Source organism: Carettochelys insculpta, chromosome 3 (genome assembly GCF_033958435.1).
Source record: "Carettochelys insculpta isolate YL-2023 chromosome 3, ASM3395843v1, whole genome shotgun sequence".
NCBI classification, from domain to species: domain Eukaryota; kingdom Metazoa; phylum Chordata; order Testudines; family Carettochelyidae; genus Carettochelys; species Carettochelys insculpta.
In genome coordinates, this window is record NC_134139.1 from 81,971,247 (window position 1) to 81,989,458 (window position 18,212).

The window sequence follows — 18,212 nt, forward strand, 5'->3', positions numbered from 1 at the left end:
TTGACTATGAAAGAGAGTTCAGCAGTTTCCCTTTCCAAAGCAGACTGAAAAGTCTTTTTCAGTAAGACACAAACTATTAAGTCATTAACAGAATGGCCCACTCCATTAAAATGTAGACTAACTGGTTTGTGGATCAGGAATGTTTTGATGTCTGTTTTGTGCCCATTCTCTCTTATGAGAGAATTTGAAGTCTGTCCAATATACAAAGCATCTGAGCATTGTTGGCACATAATGGCATGTATGATGATTTGCTCACCTTGCTTACTGTTTTTGGTTTTCTGTGCCTTAAATATTGAGTCTGTTCTGGTCTGGCTATGGTCTGAAGAAGTGGGTCTGTCTCACAAAAGCTCACCTAACTGCTTTGTTAGTCTTTAAAGTGCTACTGGACTGCTTTTTTTTTTTTGTTTTGTTTTCATAGTATATAGACTAGCACGGCTCCCTCTCTGTTACTATTCTGCATGGTCAAAGCAATTCTTTCTGGCCTAGGACTCTGTAGCACCTTGCTCTCTGCTGAAGTTCAGATGGAAGATCTCTAGATCCCACAAGCAGTCCTGGTTCCATGATGACTGATTACTAGCTTTGCTATGGGACCATTTCTTCTGTCAAACAGTTTCAGATATTCTAGCTAAAAGGTGCTCTTGTTCTTGCCTGAAGTTTGTCAGAGTTCTGCCATTCTAACTTCTCTGCAATAACTGTAACTGACTTAAGTATTTCTTTTCCCTTGGAAAAATCTGTATGTCTTTCTAGCAGCTGGAGGTGATTCTGTTTAATGCAGTTGTTCAACAAGTCAGCCACAGCATGTAAAACATTTCTTTCTAATTTTGCATCAAAGCAAACCACTTCTAGAGTCAAAACAAAATTACTGCTGAAAAATGAAGTGCTGGTATTGGCATATGATAAGATGCCACGTTCCTTCGACAATTGCGCCGTTTCCTTCTGCTTTAATGCTGACTGAGCTTATGATATAACAAATGTACGAGGCTGGTATGAGCAGGACTAAACCTTAAATGTCACTAACTGCTGGTTGCATGGCGGATACTAAGTACTTTCATGAGCAGCTCCTTGACATGTCTTAGCCTTGGGTCACCTTGTTGAGGCCATGATGAGCATGTATCTGTAGCCACAGAGTGGCCTAATTCTCATGCCTCTGCAAAGCTGTTGGTGTAATTACTGTCACAGTGATGGTAGTATTCACTGGGCAAACAGGCAGGGTGGCTCCTGCTGCTGTGAAGGGATGTGGACCTAAGCTCCTTGAAGGTGGGTTCTGTTGTAAAAGTACAAATGGACTGGAAGTGTTGAACAGCACAGTAATGCAGGGCCTAGGAAGATAAAGGGTGGAGCTTCAAGGGGCTTGGGCTGGTGAGAACACTGGAGTTTTAGCCCTTTTCCATCATCTCCGCAGTCCTTTCTCCCCTCCCCCCAACCAGCACCTGCCTCAGCAACAATTTTGTCTTTTCTTGTCATTCACTCCACCTTCCCCAATGACATCATATTTACTTGACTGCATGCAGACTAAGGGCTTGTCTATACTTACTGGAAGATGGATGCACTGACTGTCAATCTTCCAGCGTTCAATTTTGTGTGCATGCATGCGCATGTGTCTGGTGTAGATGCAGCAAAATAATCGCTCCACCGTCAACTCCTGTACTCCTCGCTATCACGTGGAGTAAGGGACATTGACAGCAGACTGTAGAGGCTTGGCCTTCAGTAGGGAACTAAGCTGACTCAGATATGTTGCCTCTAGTCATGCCAATGCAGTAGCTGGAATTGCATATCTGAAGTAAACTTTTTCCCTGGTATAGGACTTACCCTAAGCCACAAAGTCCAAAGTTGTTGTTGGGTTGTGGGAGTATAGTGACAAGGGCCAGGACTACCTTAGCTGCTTGTCAACAACTTGCTCCTCCAGCCTCTTCTCATTAGGATTGTCGTATTTCAAATTTCCCCCTTGAGGGGAGGGAAGGAGAATTGGATGGGATATTGGAGGGGGAAATATGGGAGAAGGAGGTAGCAGCAGCCTCCTGCTAAAGGGGTGTGGGTGGGCAGTGTTGGCAGAGGTCCCCAAGTCACATTCACTTTCAATGGGGTTTTAGTTGCTGTCACTTAAGACATTTTTTAAAAAAACTCTAGTTCTTTGGGAAGAAACTGTCTTTCTGTGTCTTCTGGGCTGAGCTGAGCACCCTTTCAGAGCTATAAGCTTTGTGTAGGGGCTAAGCCCTGAGCATAACACACTTTTTTTTCCTGTGTTCTGCAGTTCCCTACAGATTCACTTCAGTTAAGCAGGTCCTTTGTAAATCTGCAGGTGTAGTGTGCCTGCACTGGGGTTATATTGCTCTAAATGAGACTGGTTTGTAAGAGAGAGGTTGCCACTATTTGGAGCTCAAACCCAGATGAAATTCATCAAAGCCCACATGAACTACATCAAAAACAGCTTATGTATTCTAGCACGTCACATCCAAACAGTTACAGCTAAGCAGTATCTCATGCCCATGACTAAAGCTGCAAAGGAGAAAGTGAGCACCATATCTGCCATGCTATAATAGCTTGCATTTCTGCAGGATGTTTTAACCCTGTGCCTGGATGCAGAATTCAGATTAGCCAACCTAAAAAGCACGGAGTGGGAGACACTGAAGAGGGCAATCTTAGGAGACAGAACTTTTTCAACATCTTGTTCCATTAGATTTTCAAGGCATCTGGCACTGTTTCCAAGGGCTTTTTGTGATGTCAATTGTTTTTAAATGAAAACAGAGCACTATAATCTGATAATGAGAGACACTATCGGTATTTGTACAGTGTTCACCTGTAAGTGAACTGTTTGACAGTGACCTGCTGTACCCAGGATAACAATTTAGGTAATTAGAGAGGAGGGGTGGAAATTAGGGAGTATAAAATACTTGCTGCAAGTAGCAATACTGAGAGAAGAGAGCCACAGAATCTTAACTCCTGTGCTTGTAATGCCCTAATTGGCAGCCTAAACTCCTGACCCAGATTTCAATATTTTGTCCACATAAATTTGGGCACCTGGGTAATTGCTCTGATACTGCCCCCCCCCCCACCCGTCCACAGCCTTTACAATTCCTACTGAAGTTATAGGGCACTGCTGCTTATCTCTGAAATAGCCAGATTGTTATTTAGGCACTGAAGTTTGAACATGTTGGTCTTTAAGACCAAGCTGTTAAGTACTCCATTTGGTGGGCTTGGCTTTATACAGCCTTCCAAAAACAACTTAAACAATAGTCACCAGTGACTAACAACTTAATATGCACCAAAGCAATGCTGTAGCTGTTTTTTTAAAAGAAAAACTAGTAAACTAGTACAGTATTCAACTTGCAGACTTGGATCTTCCAAACATACTTGGCTCAATCTAATTCTTGACCTCCCCCCCCGCCCCTCCACTCTCTGATTTGCTCACCTTGATTATCTTTTCTGATTTGTCCTCCTTGCTTACTGTTTTTGGTTCTCTGTGCCTTAAATATTGAGTCTGTTCTGGTCTGGCTATGGTCTGAAGAAGTGGGTCTGTCCCACGAAAGCTCACCTAATAAACTATTTTGCTAGTCTTTTTAAAGTGCTACTTGACTGCTTTTTGTTTTACGCCTTACTTGTTTATTCTTAAACAGTCTGAGGGGGGAATTTCTATGATGTTTAGCCACAGGTGATAACACATCTCTGTGGAGAGGAATTCTTATGATCAAGGGGAAGTAAAAACTGGGTTTGCAATTGAAACAAATTATCTTATCTGTAGAGATATTACTGCAGCAGGATCAGATGGCATATATAGGGGATTTTATGTAACCCATGTGATTCTTTAAATAAGCCACAGCAGTACGTAATCAGTAGGCTATTTCTGTAGCAGCTAGGCCTAGGGTAAAGCACAAAGCAAAACCCTTCGGCTGACTATTAGTCCAGCAAATCACTGAGATACTAATACAGAGGTAAGCTGCCTTGCTTTTTAAATTGCATTGTTAATACCCAATCTTGTGTCTTATTTTAAATCTAGCTCTGGTATGACAGGGTAGGGATGGAGTTAGCCATATATCCTGACAGCGCACAGAGGGAGTGAACAACAAAGATTGGACCCTTCCCCTTTAAGACCCTGCCAGAAGATCCTCTCCCTTTTAAACCAAGCGGTGGTGGGCGGGGGGGGTTAATAGAAGCTCAAGTGCTCCTTGGGTTGCAGCTGTAGTACAACTGCCCACAGAGAATGTTGGTCTCTCCAGTGGGCAGGTTTACTGTCCTTACATATTGTAAACCCAAAGTGCAGCTGAAAATGCTCCTCCCTTCCATCTGTCATAGGATCCTTGAAAGACAGGATCGGAAGGGCTGTAACAGACATGTACTAGTGCTGCTGTGCTGAAGATAGAAGCATGATTGTTGCGGTAATGGCTAGCCATCAGAGCACAAGGAAGCCCACCCCTGCAGGCCTGAGCTTGGGTAGCTACCCTGAGCCTTGTCTATACCACAGCACCCACACTGCTATTTTTAGTGCTCAAGTGCCACCAATACAAGTCTGCCCTCCTGGGCTGGGAAGCTTGCTCCCACCTTACAGGTCAAATGCAACATTACTCACCTCCTTCTGAGGCTGATGCTGATCCCACACCTCAAACATCAGTATTTCCAGAAACAAACTCCACTCAAGTGAATTGCTGCATTCTGCACTAGCTTCGTTTTCTGCATGTATTCAATGTATAGCCCCTGTGTATGGCACTATGCAGTCTAATCTCAAAATGGCATCAGCTTGGGCCATGGTAGCTTGCATTAGGGAGAAGCGTTCACATGCTCTTGGAGAGAAATAAATGAAGAACACCTGTCTAGGATCATTCCTTTACCTGCCGAACAGCTGCTGCAGATCCAAAAGTCCCTTGAGATTACAAAGTCATAACAAATGGTGGGCACACAGCATCTGCTTAACAAGGTAGATACATGCCTGGCCCTGGCCCTGGTTGCATCCCGTGCCCTAAGATCTGTCTTATCTGAATTGACCTTCAGCCATCTAGTCCTCTTCCAAGCCCTAATCTCTACCAAACACCAAGGAAGGCATTTGATGGGATTGGTAGGCTCAGATGAAATGAAGTTTAGGCCTGGATGTAATTAACTTACTGACAGTGGTATAGTCCCCATCTCCAGCGTAACTCTCTAATGATCCTGCGTATGTAGGGAGCCAAAGGACAGATGAACTAGAGGCATGCAAAATCCCATGTTAGAGGGACTTTAGGATGGAGTCTCAATTGAATTACTAAAGCTACCTTGTATGATGTCCCAAGGCAAAGAACAAAGCCTCTAAAGGATGGCCCCATCTAAGTCTGTTTAGTGTTCACAGATACTTACCCTTAGACCACGTCTTGGGTTTGTCCAGATAATTTTGAATTATAATCCTATCTATTTGCAACTCTAAGATTGGTATTATCTACATGCTTTATGTGGAATCTCTATGCACATATCTGCTTTCAACCATTCTTTTGGATAACTCTTGCACCTCTTGAGCATTTTGGGCTTGTAGCACTCTAAAAAGATTCCTTGTTGTACCTGTCAAGCACATCTAATCTGTGAAAGTTGGCTTCAGTCTTAAGTCTTGTTGTTACAAATGTGTCTGCAAGGTCTCCAAATGTGTGGCTCTGGATGGCTCTCTGGCTTCTCAGGAGAAAGTCTGTGCCTTTATTAGTCAGGTTCTCCCCCTGGGTAACCTGTTGGTGGGAAATAGCTTAGTTGTCAGTACATCATGCAGTATTGCCTTTGAGCCTGTTCTTAGACTGCCATTTGTCCATACTAATACAAAAGGGACAGAAATGAACTCATGTTTCAAAGTCTGTTGCAAATTGACAGTCCTGTTGGCCTGTGATTAATCACTAAAGACTACTTCTGTCTGCCTTCATGGTTAATGCTTTCCAAGTTGAAGTACATATTTTGACAGTGTATCATGATATCTGTACAATTCCAGGATCTCCTTCTCTCATCAGCCATTTTGCAACAAAACTGTCCAACTGCATTTTTGTCTTAGTATCTTTGTCTTCATCAGTACCTTATGTATGATCTTTTGGCACAATATTTTGCACCAAAGTGAGTGGTTCCGCCCCAGGTAACTCCTTTGAAGCATGATAAGAGTGCACCCTCATCTTCACTGCCCTATTGCTTCCTTGCGTGCCTTGACCTAAGGTGGCCACCCAAGCCAATATGCAACATGGCTCTCATATCTGCTGTGATAAGGGCTCTCTGGTTAGAAGACCAGGTCGTTCTGCTGAGGCTATCTGGAAAGCAAGAAACTGTATCAGGCTCACTGACATGGAAATCTTTGTGGCCAGGCTGTGACAAAGTATCTTCCCAACACAATACATCACGTTGCACTGACAGATATGTCTTCTTGGAAATGGTAAATGCGGCTGGCCATCGCGTGCGGGGGCGCGGGGAGCGAGCGAGAGAGAGAGAGAGAGAGCGCCCGGAAAACTAGAATTGGAAGGGGCCTCGACAGGTCATAGAGTCCACTCCTCTACCCGTGTGGCAGGACCAAGCACTGTCTAGACCATCCCTGATAGATATGTATCTAATCTGCTCTTAAATCTCTCCAGTGATGGAGATTCCAGTCTCTCTGGGCAATTTTATTCCGGTGTTTAACCACCCTGACAGTTGGGAAGTTTTCTTCATGTCCAACCTAAACCTCCCTTGCTGCAGTTTAAGCCCATTGCTCCTTGTCCTATCCTCCTTGTGACCCTCTTTTAGGCATTTGGAAACCACTAGCAAATTGCCTGTAGTGGTTTTCAAGTATGTATATACACACGCTCTCTGAGCTGGGACTAAGAGTATTTGTCTCTCAGCCAGAGACTGGTCAGGCAATGAAATAACTGAAATAAATCCGCTGCATGAGCGTGAGTTGTGAATGCTGATTTACCCCTAATGTAGGAATATGGAATTCCAATGCAAGTTTCCTTTGCAAGATTGGAATAGCAATGCCAAACCTCAAGATAACTTCAAACCATGGTCTTGATTGGCTGCATACTGAAGCTCACTTTGAAGCCAAAGCAGTGCTGTGTCAGTGATTTTGGTGCCCTCACTTTTTTCCTAATCACAGAGCTCATAAATAGGCTGTAACAAGACAAGTGGTATTAGCCTTGAGCAGCTATGAGGTCTTTGCTTCAGATAAATGAACACATTTTTGTGGTCAAATACAGGTGCCTTCATCTTCTGTTCACTTTTCTGTAAAAAGTAGTCCTGTAACATGCAGCACGGCTAGTTGGGAAGGTTTGAGAGCAGGAATGTCTTGTATTGTGGACTCTGAGATCTTTTTTGGGATCGCAAGAACTTGCGTGAAGTGAGACATCCAGCTGCAGGTGTTCTAGCCTTCCCTAACATCTTGATTTTTGCAATTAATATGCAGTAAGTGTTAAAACCATGATGTGCCTTCTCATTTCTGTCCTATATGAAATTTCTGGTGAGTTCTGGCAGCCATACTAATTAGCAAATTTAGGGTCTAAACATCAAAATTCTGCTTGATCACTACCATTTTAGCTGGCTCTGGGCAGGCTGCTAGCTACATGGGGCTGGGGAAGATTATCTGACCCCCAGGTATCCACCATTCCATTTTATCCCATCCCCCCTCAAGTGGCGTCGGCTAAAAGGGAATGTTTGAATCACCAGGGTATCAGGTACTGGCGGGGTGGGGGGGTGCGGGTTTACTGTATTTCAAAATAGCTAAGTGCTATTTCAAATGCATTTTGGCAGTTTCTACACAGGCCACTTTTGAAGAAAGTGGCATGGTAATACATGGCCCAAAATATGCTAATGAGGCATGGATGCAAATTCCATACGCCTCATTAGCATAAAGTCACATGATTTGGTGTCCAGAAGACCATTCTTCCGGACTCCAAAACGCTGCATAGGAGTGTGGCCCAGGGGGAGCTTCCGGAAGGAAGTCCTTCTTCTGGAGGCCCCTTCCTGAAAATTTTTGGTCAGAAGGGGCTGCTGGAAGAAGGACTTCCTTCCAGAAGACCCACCCAGGGGCCATGCTTCTAAATGGCGTTTTGAGGTCAGAAGAACATCTTCCAGACTCCAAATCACGTGACTATATGCTAATGAGGCACAGGGAGTTTGTATCCATGCCTCATTAGCATATTTCAGGCCATGTATTACCATGCTACTTTCAAAGAAAGGGGCCTGTGTAGAAACGGCCTTTGTGTGTAGCTGTGTTATTTTAGAATAGCTCCCTCAGAATAGCTTATTTTGAAATAAGGTTGCTGTGTAGACATACCCTAAGGCAGAATGCTAATCTCAAGCCAAAGTGTTTAGAAACTGATTTGCTTGTATTAGTGCAAACCCCTTGCACAGATACCTACTAGCGCTTAAGCAGGCCTTGATTTAGTTTTGTCATGTTTATACTGACAAGCTAAAAGAAAATAGGACACCATTTATTCAAAATAAGTGTGCTCATAGAAAGGATTTGCTCAAACTACATACGGAACAGCCTTTTCTTCCTTGAGTGTCCCCGTGGGTGCTCCACGATAGGTGTCGGGCTTGTCCCGGCACCGCAGGTTGGATCTTTTCAGCAGTTTCTGCCAGACTGCGCATGCACCGGCGCGCGCCGCTCCCTTGCGCGCTCCCGGCCGCATGCGCGATCTGGTCCCTGCCAGTTCCTCTTTAACCGCCATCGGCTGCAGACGGAATCCGCTCAGGCTACGGCCAGAGTTAGCGTATTTAATGTTTTTAAAGTGTTTAGAGCTTCTTTTTCAGTCTTTAGCTTAAGTTAGCTTGTTGTTGTTTTCAAAAAAAAAAAAAAAAAAAAAGGAGTAAAAAGTAAAGTTTTACAGCCTTAGTAGCGAGCGGAGCAGTGGAGGCCCGGGGATGTAAGGCCATTAGGCCTCCTGCCGCGGCAGGCTGAGTCCGAGAGGGGAACAGGCACAGAGAAGGTGCTAAGTACCCTATTAACAACTCAAAGACTCACCACAATGTCCTCTTCAGGATTCAAAAATTGTGAGTCATGCCGGAAAGCGATGCCGGCCTCCAATGGGCACAGAAATGCTCCTTCTGCGCAAAGCTCACGGCCAGAGCAAGGAAGGACAGAGAGATGTGGCTGAAAATGCTGCTCTTTGATAAGGCCCTCCAGCCAGACGCGCCGGAGTGGCCTCAGCAAGAGGGACCCACAGGGGCCCATAAAAGGAAAGCTGCTTCCCTAACCGCATCAGCGCAAAAACGGAGGAAGCTTTCACCAACCCGATCCCTGCCGGCAGCCACAGCAAGTGGGACGGGTGGAGCGCATAGCCCCCAGCCGCAGTCACAGCTGAGCGGCGGCGGCGCGGAGACGCACGGGGCAGAGGCTGAGCCTCCGATAATCAAATGGCCGCCCCACACTGTGGGCAGGGCGGCGGCCAGGCAAGCGGCGGAACCGGCGGCACTGCAGCTAGCGGCACCGACGCCTGGGGAACCGGCGGTGCAGAGCCTGCAGGCACGCGGCCTGCAGGCACCAGGGGAGACCACCCGCGCAGCACTGCAGCAGAGCGTGCCGAGCGCGGCGTAGACAGCGGGGCCAAGATCCCTGACGTGGAAAGGGGCGGAGCCAGCCCCACAGGGGAGGGGAAAGGCAGCACAGAAAACCCGGCACCGCAGCCCTTCTCCAGACAGGGCTGCAGGGCTACTCGCTCTAAGCCCTCCACTTATGCTGCAGACTCCAACGAGGCGGCAGGGGTCACCTCCAGTATACCCTGAGCCCCCATCCCCGTTCCTACAGCCAGCATCACCATGGCTCAGACCACCATCGCCCTTCCTGGGCTTTGAACCCCTGGAGTACTGCCACAAATCAGTCTCTCCATTATCTCAATCACCCAGACGATCTGGCTCCCCCAGACGCAGGGGGTATGTGCCTCCAGAGTGGTCCAGGTCTCCATCTCCGGAACAGTGCCCATGCTGCCATGGTTGCCCCTATCACGCGTGGCATGGACACCATAGGCATACTCCCAGGGACAGATCCCCCCAGATGTTTCAATATCCCCGAGGGCAATCGCGGACGTGGACGGAAACGCAGATATCTCAGGGGGAGTTGATTCTGGAACCCCGAGATTTTCCCTCGCAGGTATCTAGCGAGAGGATGTATCACCGTCAACAGGACCCAGAGGGGTCCAGAGAGGCTTACCCTAGTGGTTCCTCGCTATCTTCCCCTGACGAGGCCACAGCCCCAGGGGACGTCCATCCTCTGGACGATCTCAAACAGTTCCAAGAGCTGTTTAAAAGGGTGGCGTTCACGCAAGGCATCCAAACAGCAGAGGTGCAGGAGAAACACCATAAGCTCCTTAAAAACCTGAGACCTCCGGCCTCTTCCAAAATAGCTATTCTGCTGATGAAGCAATCATGGAGTCCGCCACCACAATATGGCAGACCCCTGCGTCCACTCCGCCTATAAACAAGAGAGCGGATAAGAAGTACTTCGTTCCGACGAAGGGCATGGAGTTCCTGTTCAGCCACCTGCAACCAGATTCTCTGGTGGTGGAATCATCTCAACAGAGGTAGAAAACTTCTCAGTACAAGACAGGGGGAACGGACAAGATGCCAAGAAACTAGAGTTGTTCGGCAGAAAGGTCTACTCCTCCTCCACTCTGCTGTTGCGAATGGCAAATTACGCAGCGCATTTAGCGAACCATAATTTCGACAACTACACTAGGTTAACCTCCCTCATGGACTCGCTTCCAGAGGACCCGAAGCCGGTGCTCAAGGCCATCGTGCAGGAAGGCTATGCAGCCTCGAGGACAGGAGTTCAGATCGCCCTAGTCGTAGCGGATACGGCAGCACGCTCAACACCTACAGCAGTGGTCATAAGCAGGGAGTCCTGGCTCCAGACGTCGGGTATCCCGAGGGATCTGCAGGCGAAGATCATTGATCTCCCCTTTGACACGCAGAAGCTGTTTGCAGCATCAACCACAGCGTCCCCAGTACCACAGGGGCTACAAGCAAGGGCGACATCAACAGCACCAACAGTACAGAACTCCCAGGCGACGTTCTCAACAGAGCCATACGTCCTCGGGGCAGGGCCAAAGGCCACAAGTTTGACACACAGATCGAGGGCTGCACTATCACTACCATCGCGCAATGTCATCCGAAGCTACTGTTCCACCATCGCCTCTGACCATTCTACGACCAGTGGCAAAAGATCACCACAGACAAATGGGTACTGGAGATCATAGCCACGGGTTACGCGATTCCCTTCCAGTCGCTCCCACCGCCACGACCTCCACCCAGACCCCACCTAAAGGACGCCTCCCACGACGTGAGACTCAAGCAGGAGATAGGCCATCTTATGCTTATAGGGGCAGTGGAAAGAGTGCCGGAGCAACTCCGAGGGCAAGGGTTCTACTCAAGATACTTCCTCACAGAGAAAAAGACAGGAGGCTGGAGGCCCAGCCTAGATGTTTGAGGCCTCAACTGGTACTTGCACAAGCAACGCTTTCGGATGATCACAGTCGCCTCTATACTTATGGCACTGGACGATGGAGATTGGTTTGCAGCCCTCGACTTACAAGACGCATATATCCACATAACTATTCACCCGGCTCACAGGCATTTTCTCCGGGTTATGGTAGGCAAAGAAAATTTTCAGTACAAGGTTCTGCCGTTCGGCCTCTCCTCGGCCCCCAGAGTCTTCACCAAGACCTTGGCAGTGGTGTCAGCCTACCTGCACAGACAGGGGGTGTTTATATTCCCATATCTGGGGAAAAAAAAAAAAAAAAAAAGACTGCCTCCTGAAAGGGGCCTTGAAGGAGGAGATACTTCGCATGATACGCGTCACAGCAGACATGTTCTCTTCGCTGGGCCTGGTCATCAATCTGGCAAAATCAAAGATAGCCCCGCACAGGACAGAGTTCATAGGGGCACATATAAATTCCATCACAGCAAGGGTTTATCTACCAGATGCCCGCTTTCACGCCATTGGTTCCCTCATGCAAGTCATCACCTTCAGCCCTACAGTGCCGGTTCTGACGTGCTTACAGCTGCTGGGCCACATGGCAGCAGCAACGTTTGTGGTACAGAATGCCCGATTACATAGGCGCAGCATGCAGCACTGGCTGGCGAGCGTCTACAAACCGGCAGCACACACTGTCCACAGGGTGGTGTCGCCCACGACAGAGGTGCGCAGATCCCTGCAATGGTGGGTGAACCCCAAGAACATGCTAACAGCGGTGCCCTTTCACCAACCACAAATATCTGTTTTTCTCACTACCGACGCCTCCCAAATAGGGTGGGGAGCACACATGGGCGAAAAGGTGACGCAAAGACTGTGGTCCTCCACGGAACAGTCACTGCACATAAATATACTGGAGCTCAGAGCAGTGTTCAACGCCTGCAAACACTTTCGAGACCATATACAAGGCAAAGTAGTCGGGATCAGTGCAGACTATACCTCCACCATGTTTTATATAAATCGGCAAGGAGGAGCTCGGTCCCGTGCCTTATGTGCGGAAGCAGTCCGGTTGTGGAACTGGGGCATCGCCAACAATATAACCTTGAAAGCCTCGTATTTACCAGGTGCTCACAATGTGAAGGCAGACCAGCTGAGCAGGCGCTTCTCACTCACACACGAGTGGCAGATCCGTTCTGATCTGCTACGACTGATTTTTTCACGCATGGGGATTTCCCCAGGTAGACCTGTTTGCCACTCAACACACAACAATACTGCTCCAGGGCGATCTCGTGGAGGGGCCCCCTGCTCTACGCCTTTACTCCCACAGTGCTTATCCACAAAGTCGTGCAGAAAGCCAGGAGAGAGAGAGCCCGAATGATCCTAGTAGTCCCAACGTGGGATCGACAGCAATGGTTCCCCTTACTCCTGCGGATGTCAGACCGTCCACCGATGCCCCTCCCGGTGGCGCCGGATCTGCTCACACAAGCCCAGGGGTCCACAGTGCATCCACACCCCCGAGGCCTGCGACTGCAAGCATGGTTAATCCATGGCTCAGCTCCCTAGAGAGCACGTGTACGGAGGGAGTGCAACAAGTCCTAGAAAGTAGCAGGAGGACTTCCACCAGGAAGCCCTATAAGCAAAAATGGACTCGATTCACTGCATGGTGTTCCACCAAGCAATTAGCCCCCCTTGCTGCGCATATACCTGTAATACAGGAGTATTTACTGGACCTCAAGAGAGGTGGACTCTCCCTATCCTCGTTGAAGGTCCACCTTGCCGCTATATCGGCTTTCAGACATGAAGAAGGGCACACGGTGTTTGCCCATCCCATGGTTACCAGGTTCCTCAAAGGGCTGGTAAACCTATACCCCCCTCGGAAACCGCTTCCACCTTTGTGGAGCTTGGACCTGGTGCTTAATGCGCTAACGGGACCACCGTTTGAACCCTTAGCCACGGTTTCCCTCCGTCTCCTTACGATAAAGACGACCTTCCTTCTTGCAATCACGTCAGCTCGCAGGGTGAGCGAGCTTGCGGCAGTTATGGCAACGCCACCCTGCACAGTAATTTCCAAGGAGGCGGTAACCTTACGGCTGCATCCAGCCTTTGTTCCCAAAGTTTCTTCAGAGTTTCATATTAATGAACCTATAGTTTTACCCTCGTTTATCCAAAGCCTCATAACTCCAACAAAGAGGCACGCCTACACCTCCTGGACGTGAGGAGGGCGCTGGCTTTCTATATAGACAGGACTAAGTCCTTCCGGAAAACGGATAGACTCCTAGTCTCTCTCGCTCCCAAATCAAAAGGAGAAGGTCTTGCTTTGCAGAGAATCTCGAAGCACATCGTATCCTGCATAAAAATGTGCTACGAACTTAAAAAGACTCCTTTGCTGGCCCCGCCTAGGGCTCACTCCACTAGGGCGGTGGCGGCATCAACAGCCTTTTTCAAGGGCGTTGCGCTAAAAGACATTTGCAGAGCGGCGACCTGGTCATCCTATGACACCTTCGCCAAGCATTATGCCCTTCACAGGGTATTCCAAGAGGATACCTGTCTCTCGACAGCGGTCCTCTCGGGGACAAGCTGCACATAAACCAATTACCCACCTCCTATCGTGGGTTACTGCTGGGTAGTCACCTATCGTGGAGCACCCACAGGGACACTCGAGGAAGAAAGAGCAGTTACTCACCATAGTAACGATTGGTTCTTTGAGGTGTGTCCCCGTGGGTGCTCCACCACCCGCCCATCCTCCCCGCTTCGGATCTCTGTTTAGTATTTTTCAGGAGCATCTGAGGTGGTTGGTCAAGGAACTGGCAGGGACTGGATCGCGCACGCAGCCGGGAGCGCGCAAGGGAGCAGCGTGCGCCGGCGCATGCGCGGTCCGGCAGAAACTGCTGAGAAGATCCGACCTGCGGCGCCGGGGCGAGCCAGACACCTATCATGGAGCACCCACGGGGACACACCTCGAAGAACCATCGTTACTATGGTGAGTAACTTCTCTTTGTCTCTAGTTGTTAACGACTGTGAATATACATGGGTCATATTTTGGAGGTTTTAATCACTACAGCAACTTCTGTTTGCATTTGCCCAAAGCCTGAACGTGGAGGTGTTATCTACTCCATTCATCTCGAGAGGGTGTTAAGTCAATGGTAATGTTACTTTAAATGTGAAATTTAACTAGGAAATGGTTGGTCAAAGCATGTAAGAAGGGAAAGGAAGTGACATATGACAATGTGCACAATATACTCTGAATAACCTAGATGGAAGGTGGAGCATGACTTCCTGAAAGGGGGCTCAGATTTCAAAAGCTTTGGAAACAATGAGGTGAAGATTGTTCCCTAGCACTTCAAATGTAATCACTGCTGTCATTTTTCCCCCCTGATTTTTACTTTCAGCTGTTTTAGAGCTGGTGGGTGGAGACTTCTTTGGGTCAGGGGCCTCACTAATGTTGGGCCTGACTGAAAAAACAAGGAAGGAGATGTTCCTCTCACACCCCACCCTCAGAGCCTTGGGGGGCAGGTCTAGTACATTTTGTGTGTGCAAAGAAGCAGGTTTTCTGTATGGTAGGGTGCTGCCAGGCTGTGTGCGGGAGGGGGAACGGCTGGGGAGGAGGGAGTATAGGAAAGGGGCTCAGGAGCAGGCTGCAGGGGTGGGGTGTGGGTTGGAGGAAGGGTCTGGGTGTGTTGTGTGCGGGGCTGGTGCATGAGCTGTCTGTGGGCACAGGGTCTGGACAACAGGTGTGAAGCTTATGTGGGCAGCACCCCTGTGTGCAGGATCAAGCTCGGGGGGCAGAGTTGGGGCCCAGTAGTAAGCTGCAGCAGTGCCAGGTGGAGCTGCCTTCTGCTACCCTACTTAAGACCAGACCACCCTGCTGGTGGGGAGATGAGACCTGAGCCTCAGGGTCTGGGTCTAGGCAAGCTGAAGGGGAGCTGTGATTCCCTACCCATTTTAGACTCTCGCCTTTTCTCCCATCCTCATAAGACTCACTGACCTAGTCCTAATACTTTGCTGAGAATGAACTTTCCACTTCCAGCGTAAATGCTAACTTCTTGCTGATGAATTTCTACCTGTGCACTACTGTGAGCTACAGAATGATTATAATCTTATCCCAAGGGCCCTGCTCTAAAGATGTTGTTTTGGGGCGGGTGGGGGAGAAAGTCCCTGCCTGTATGCATGTGTGTGCACACACACAGGAAAAATATAAACTGGACTAAAATGGAGCACTAGGTTTTCAGAACAGAGGCTATGCTACTTGCATAAACTACACTGGATGTTTTTTTTTTCCTCATACCTCTTCTCTCTGACCAGCTACCCTTGACCACTATCTTCCTAAATTGAGCTCATCCACTTGTATCATTGATCTAGAAAGACCCTGCATTTTTTGACTGCCCTGGAATGATTAATTATGTTCACCCAGGAAAAATGACGCCAAGGCTGTGGCACGTACAGGGCCTAGGCTAGGCTATCCGACTATGAGAAATGGCTGCAATCTTTTTAATTGGCTGAGATAAGCGGCAAACTTGTTAGCTTCCAACTACTGCCTCCAGGGAGAGCATACAGCCTTTTTCCAGTAACCAACCTACTCTTCACAAGCTGTTGTGGTTTGGAAAAAGCACTTCAATAACAATAGTTTCAGTGATGAATATTTAAAAATCAAATAAACATTTTTGTGAGCATTCCACTACTCTTTAGGGTTTTCCAAGCCCCTGCTATAATGAACAGCCTTCTTTTGTGGTGCAGCTGCTTGCACCTGGGCGCAAAGCTACATGTGGTCAATAAAACTAATATAAAATAGATATACAAATAAAACTGAACTCCATCAGCAGCTGAGATTTAGTTTAAGGGTTGCCCAAAGACCCATGCCACTTAATTGTTCCTTTTTTAAAAACTCCAAATGTAGACAATTACAGATCCACTTTAAACCCGCAGGAGCTCCTGGTGCTCAGAACCTCCATAAATATCACCCCCCTGCCATGCACATGGATTGTATTTGCAGACGTCACTCCAATTTTCAAGGTAATTTAGGGTCCCAAAGGTAGTTAGGAACCTAAAGCTACAAGCACCTAGTGAGATTTCAGAACCACCCCACCAGGATGCCTAATTTCCTAATGAGGAAATGTGATGAAGTCTAGGCATCGGGGAGGGTGATGGCTTGCATTACCATCCAAAAGACATCCTATCTAATACAAGTTCATAGTGAAAGGTACATATGTGCACACTTTCTGCTACACTCTGAGTAATGCGGCATTTTAGCAGGGAAAAACATACTGACTGAGGAGGATAATATCGGTCTTGCTTAAAGCCACGTCTACGCTACAAATGCTACTGCAGCACAACCACTGTACAGCTATGTTGGTGTAATGTGGATTCTTTCTATACTGAAGGAAGAGTTTCATCTCCCACTCTCACTAATCCACTTGCCCCAAAAGGCTCTAGCTAGATGGACAGTAGTATTCTCTGGAACCCCTACACTGGGTTGCGGGGGCGGGGCAGCTCAATGGTTCCACTCCATTAGTTAAGGAGGGGTGAGCCTTTAGTTTGGGGCAGACCTATACCTGCCTGACTGCTGGTGCCAGGAGTTATGTTGAGCTATCTATAGAGTCCAAGGTATGAAATTTTTCACAGCCCTGAGTGCCCAAGCTAGGTCGCTGTAAAGTTTAAGATGCAGCCCAAACCATGACCTATGCTGGCATAGCTACCTCACCATAGCTCTGCTGCCGTAACCTCATAGTTTAAAAGCAGATTACACCAACAGAAGAGTTTTTCTTTCATTGGTGTAAGAAATTCATCTCCCCCAGTGCTGATGGAAATGGAAACAGAAACACTATAGCAGTATCTACGCTGGGAGTAGTCAGCATAGTGGCAGAACATAACTCTGCCAGCCTAACTTTTTAGCATAGCCCAGCCCTAACACTTTCAATATGCAACAAGAACATAAATATAACTGTCAATGGCCTCTACCACTAGAGGCGAGGGCACAAACGTTACTTGCTGGAATGGTCACACCCAAACATAAAGTGACCCACCACCTTAACTGAACAGTACGAGCCAGCGCCCAGAGGCCAGAACACATTAATCACAGCATAAAGGAGTAGTGCTACAGGGAACACACAAAAGGAACAGCTGAACTTTTAAGCCACGTACATATTTTGATTTAATTACGGGTTTTACTCTATTTTAGAAGTCTTGCATCTAGCCTCAACACTAGTTATGAGGCTATAATTCTTACCTTAAATTTGCTTGGATTTTTCATATTAAAAGGTCACTTCTTCTACAGCACGTTAGCTCACAATGTTGGTATTAGCGCAATGCCAACAGACCATAGTTCCCTCTTGGCATTTTTGTGGCTCCAGTACTGTAATATCTGCACATCCAAGAAACACGAATAAACTTACTCTACCAACACACCTTGGGTGGTGGGGGGGGTTAGCATGGTTCCCATAACACAGTTATAATGGACCCTGATCTGATTTATACATGCACAGCTAAACCATGTTACACCTTAGTCAGGACACAGCCATATTACTTTTCCACTGCGCCCCAGTACAGTAACCACACAGCCATCTATAATCCCTATGCTAACTGGGACTACTACCATGGAGGAATTTTTAGAGTAGAAAAGGCCTTAAAAGAGGAATTTTAAAAGCAGCTACGAGGAGAGTATAAGGATTTGTAAAGTAAAATAGGCCACCTCTTTTAACATACCCCTTTCTTTGGTCCCCAGAGTGTATGTTACATCAATTTAGCATTTCCTTTTGTTTTCTTAAGAGGAGGTGAAGGAGTCTTACAGCGTAATAGAATTTAACTTACACTGCTATATTAAAGCCATTTATTTAGTTTATGCTACAAT

General features: G+C 47.5%; 1 long non-coding RNA gene across 1 annotated transcript in view; it reads left to right on the forward strand.

Moving 5' to 3' along the window:
• Positions 1–3,784: 3,784 nt before the first annotated feature.
• Positions 3,785–18,212, forward strand: part of LOC142010358 (uncharacterized) — a 34,222-nt gene continuing 19,794 nt past the window's right edge. The window contains exon 1 of the long non-coding RNA XR_012644775.1: positions 3,785–3,929. This is a non-coding gene — a long non-coding RNA (uncharacterized LOC142010358). The remainder of the gene's footprint in view (positions 3,930–18,212) is intronic.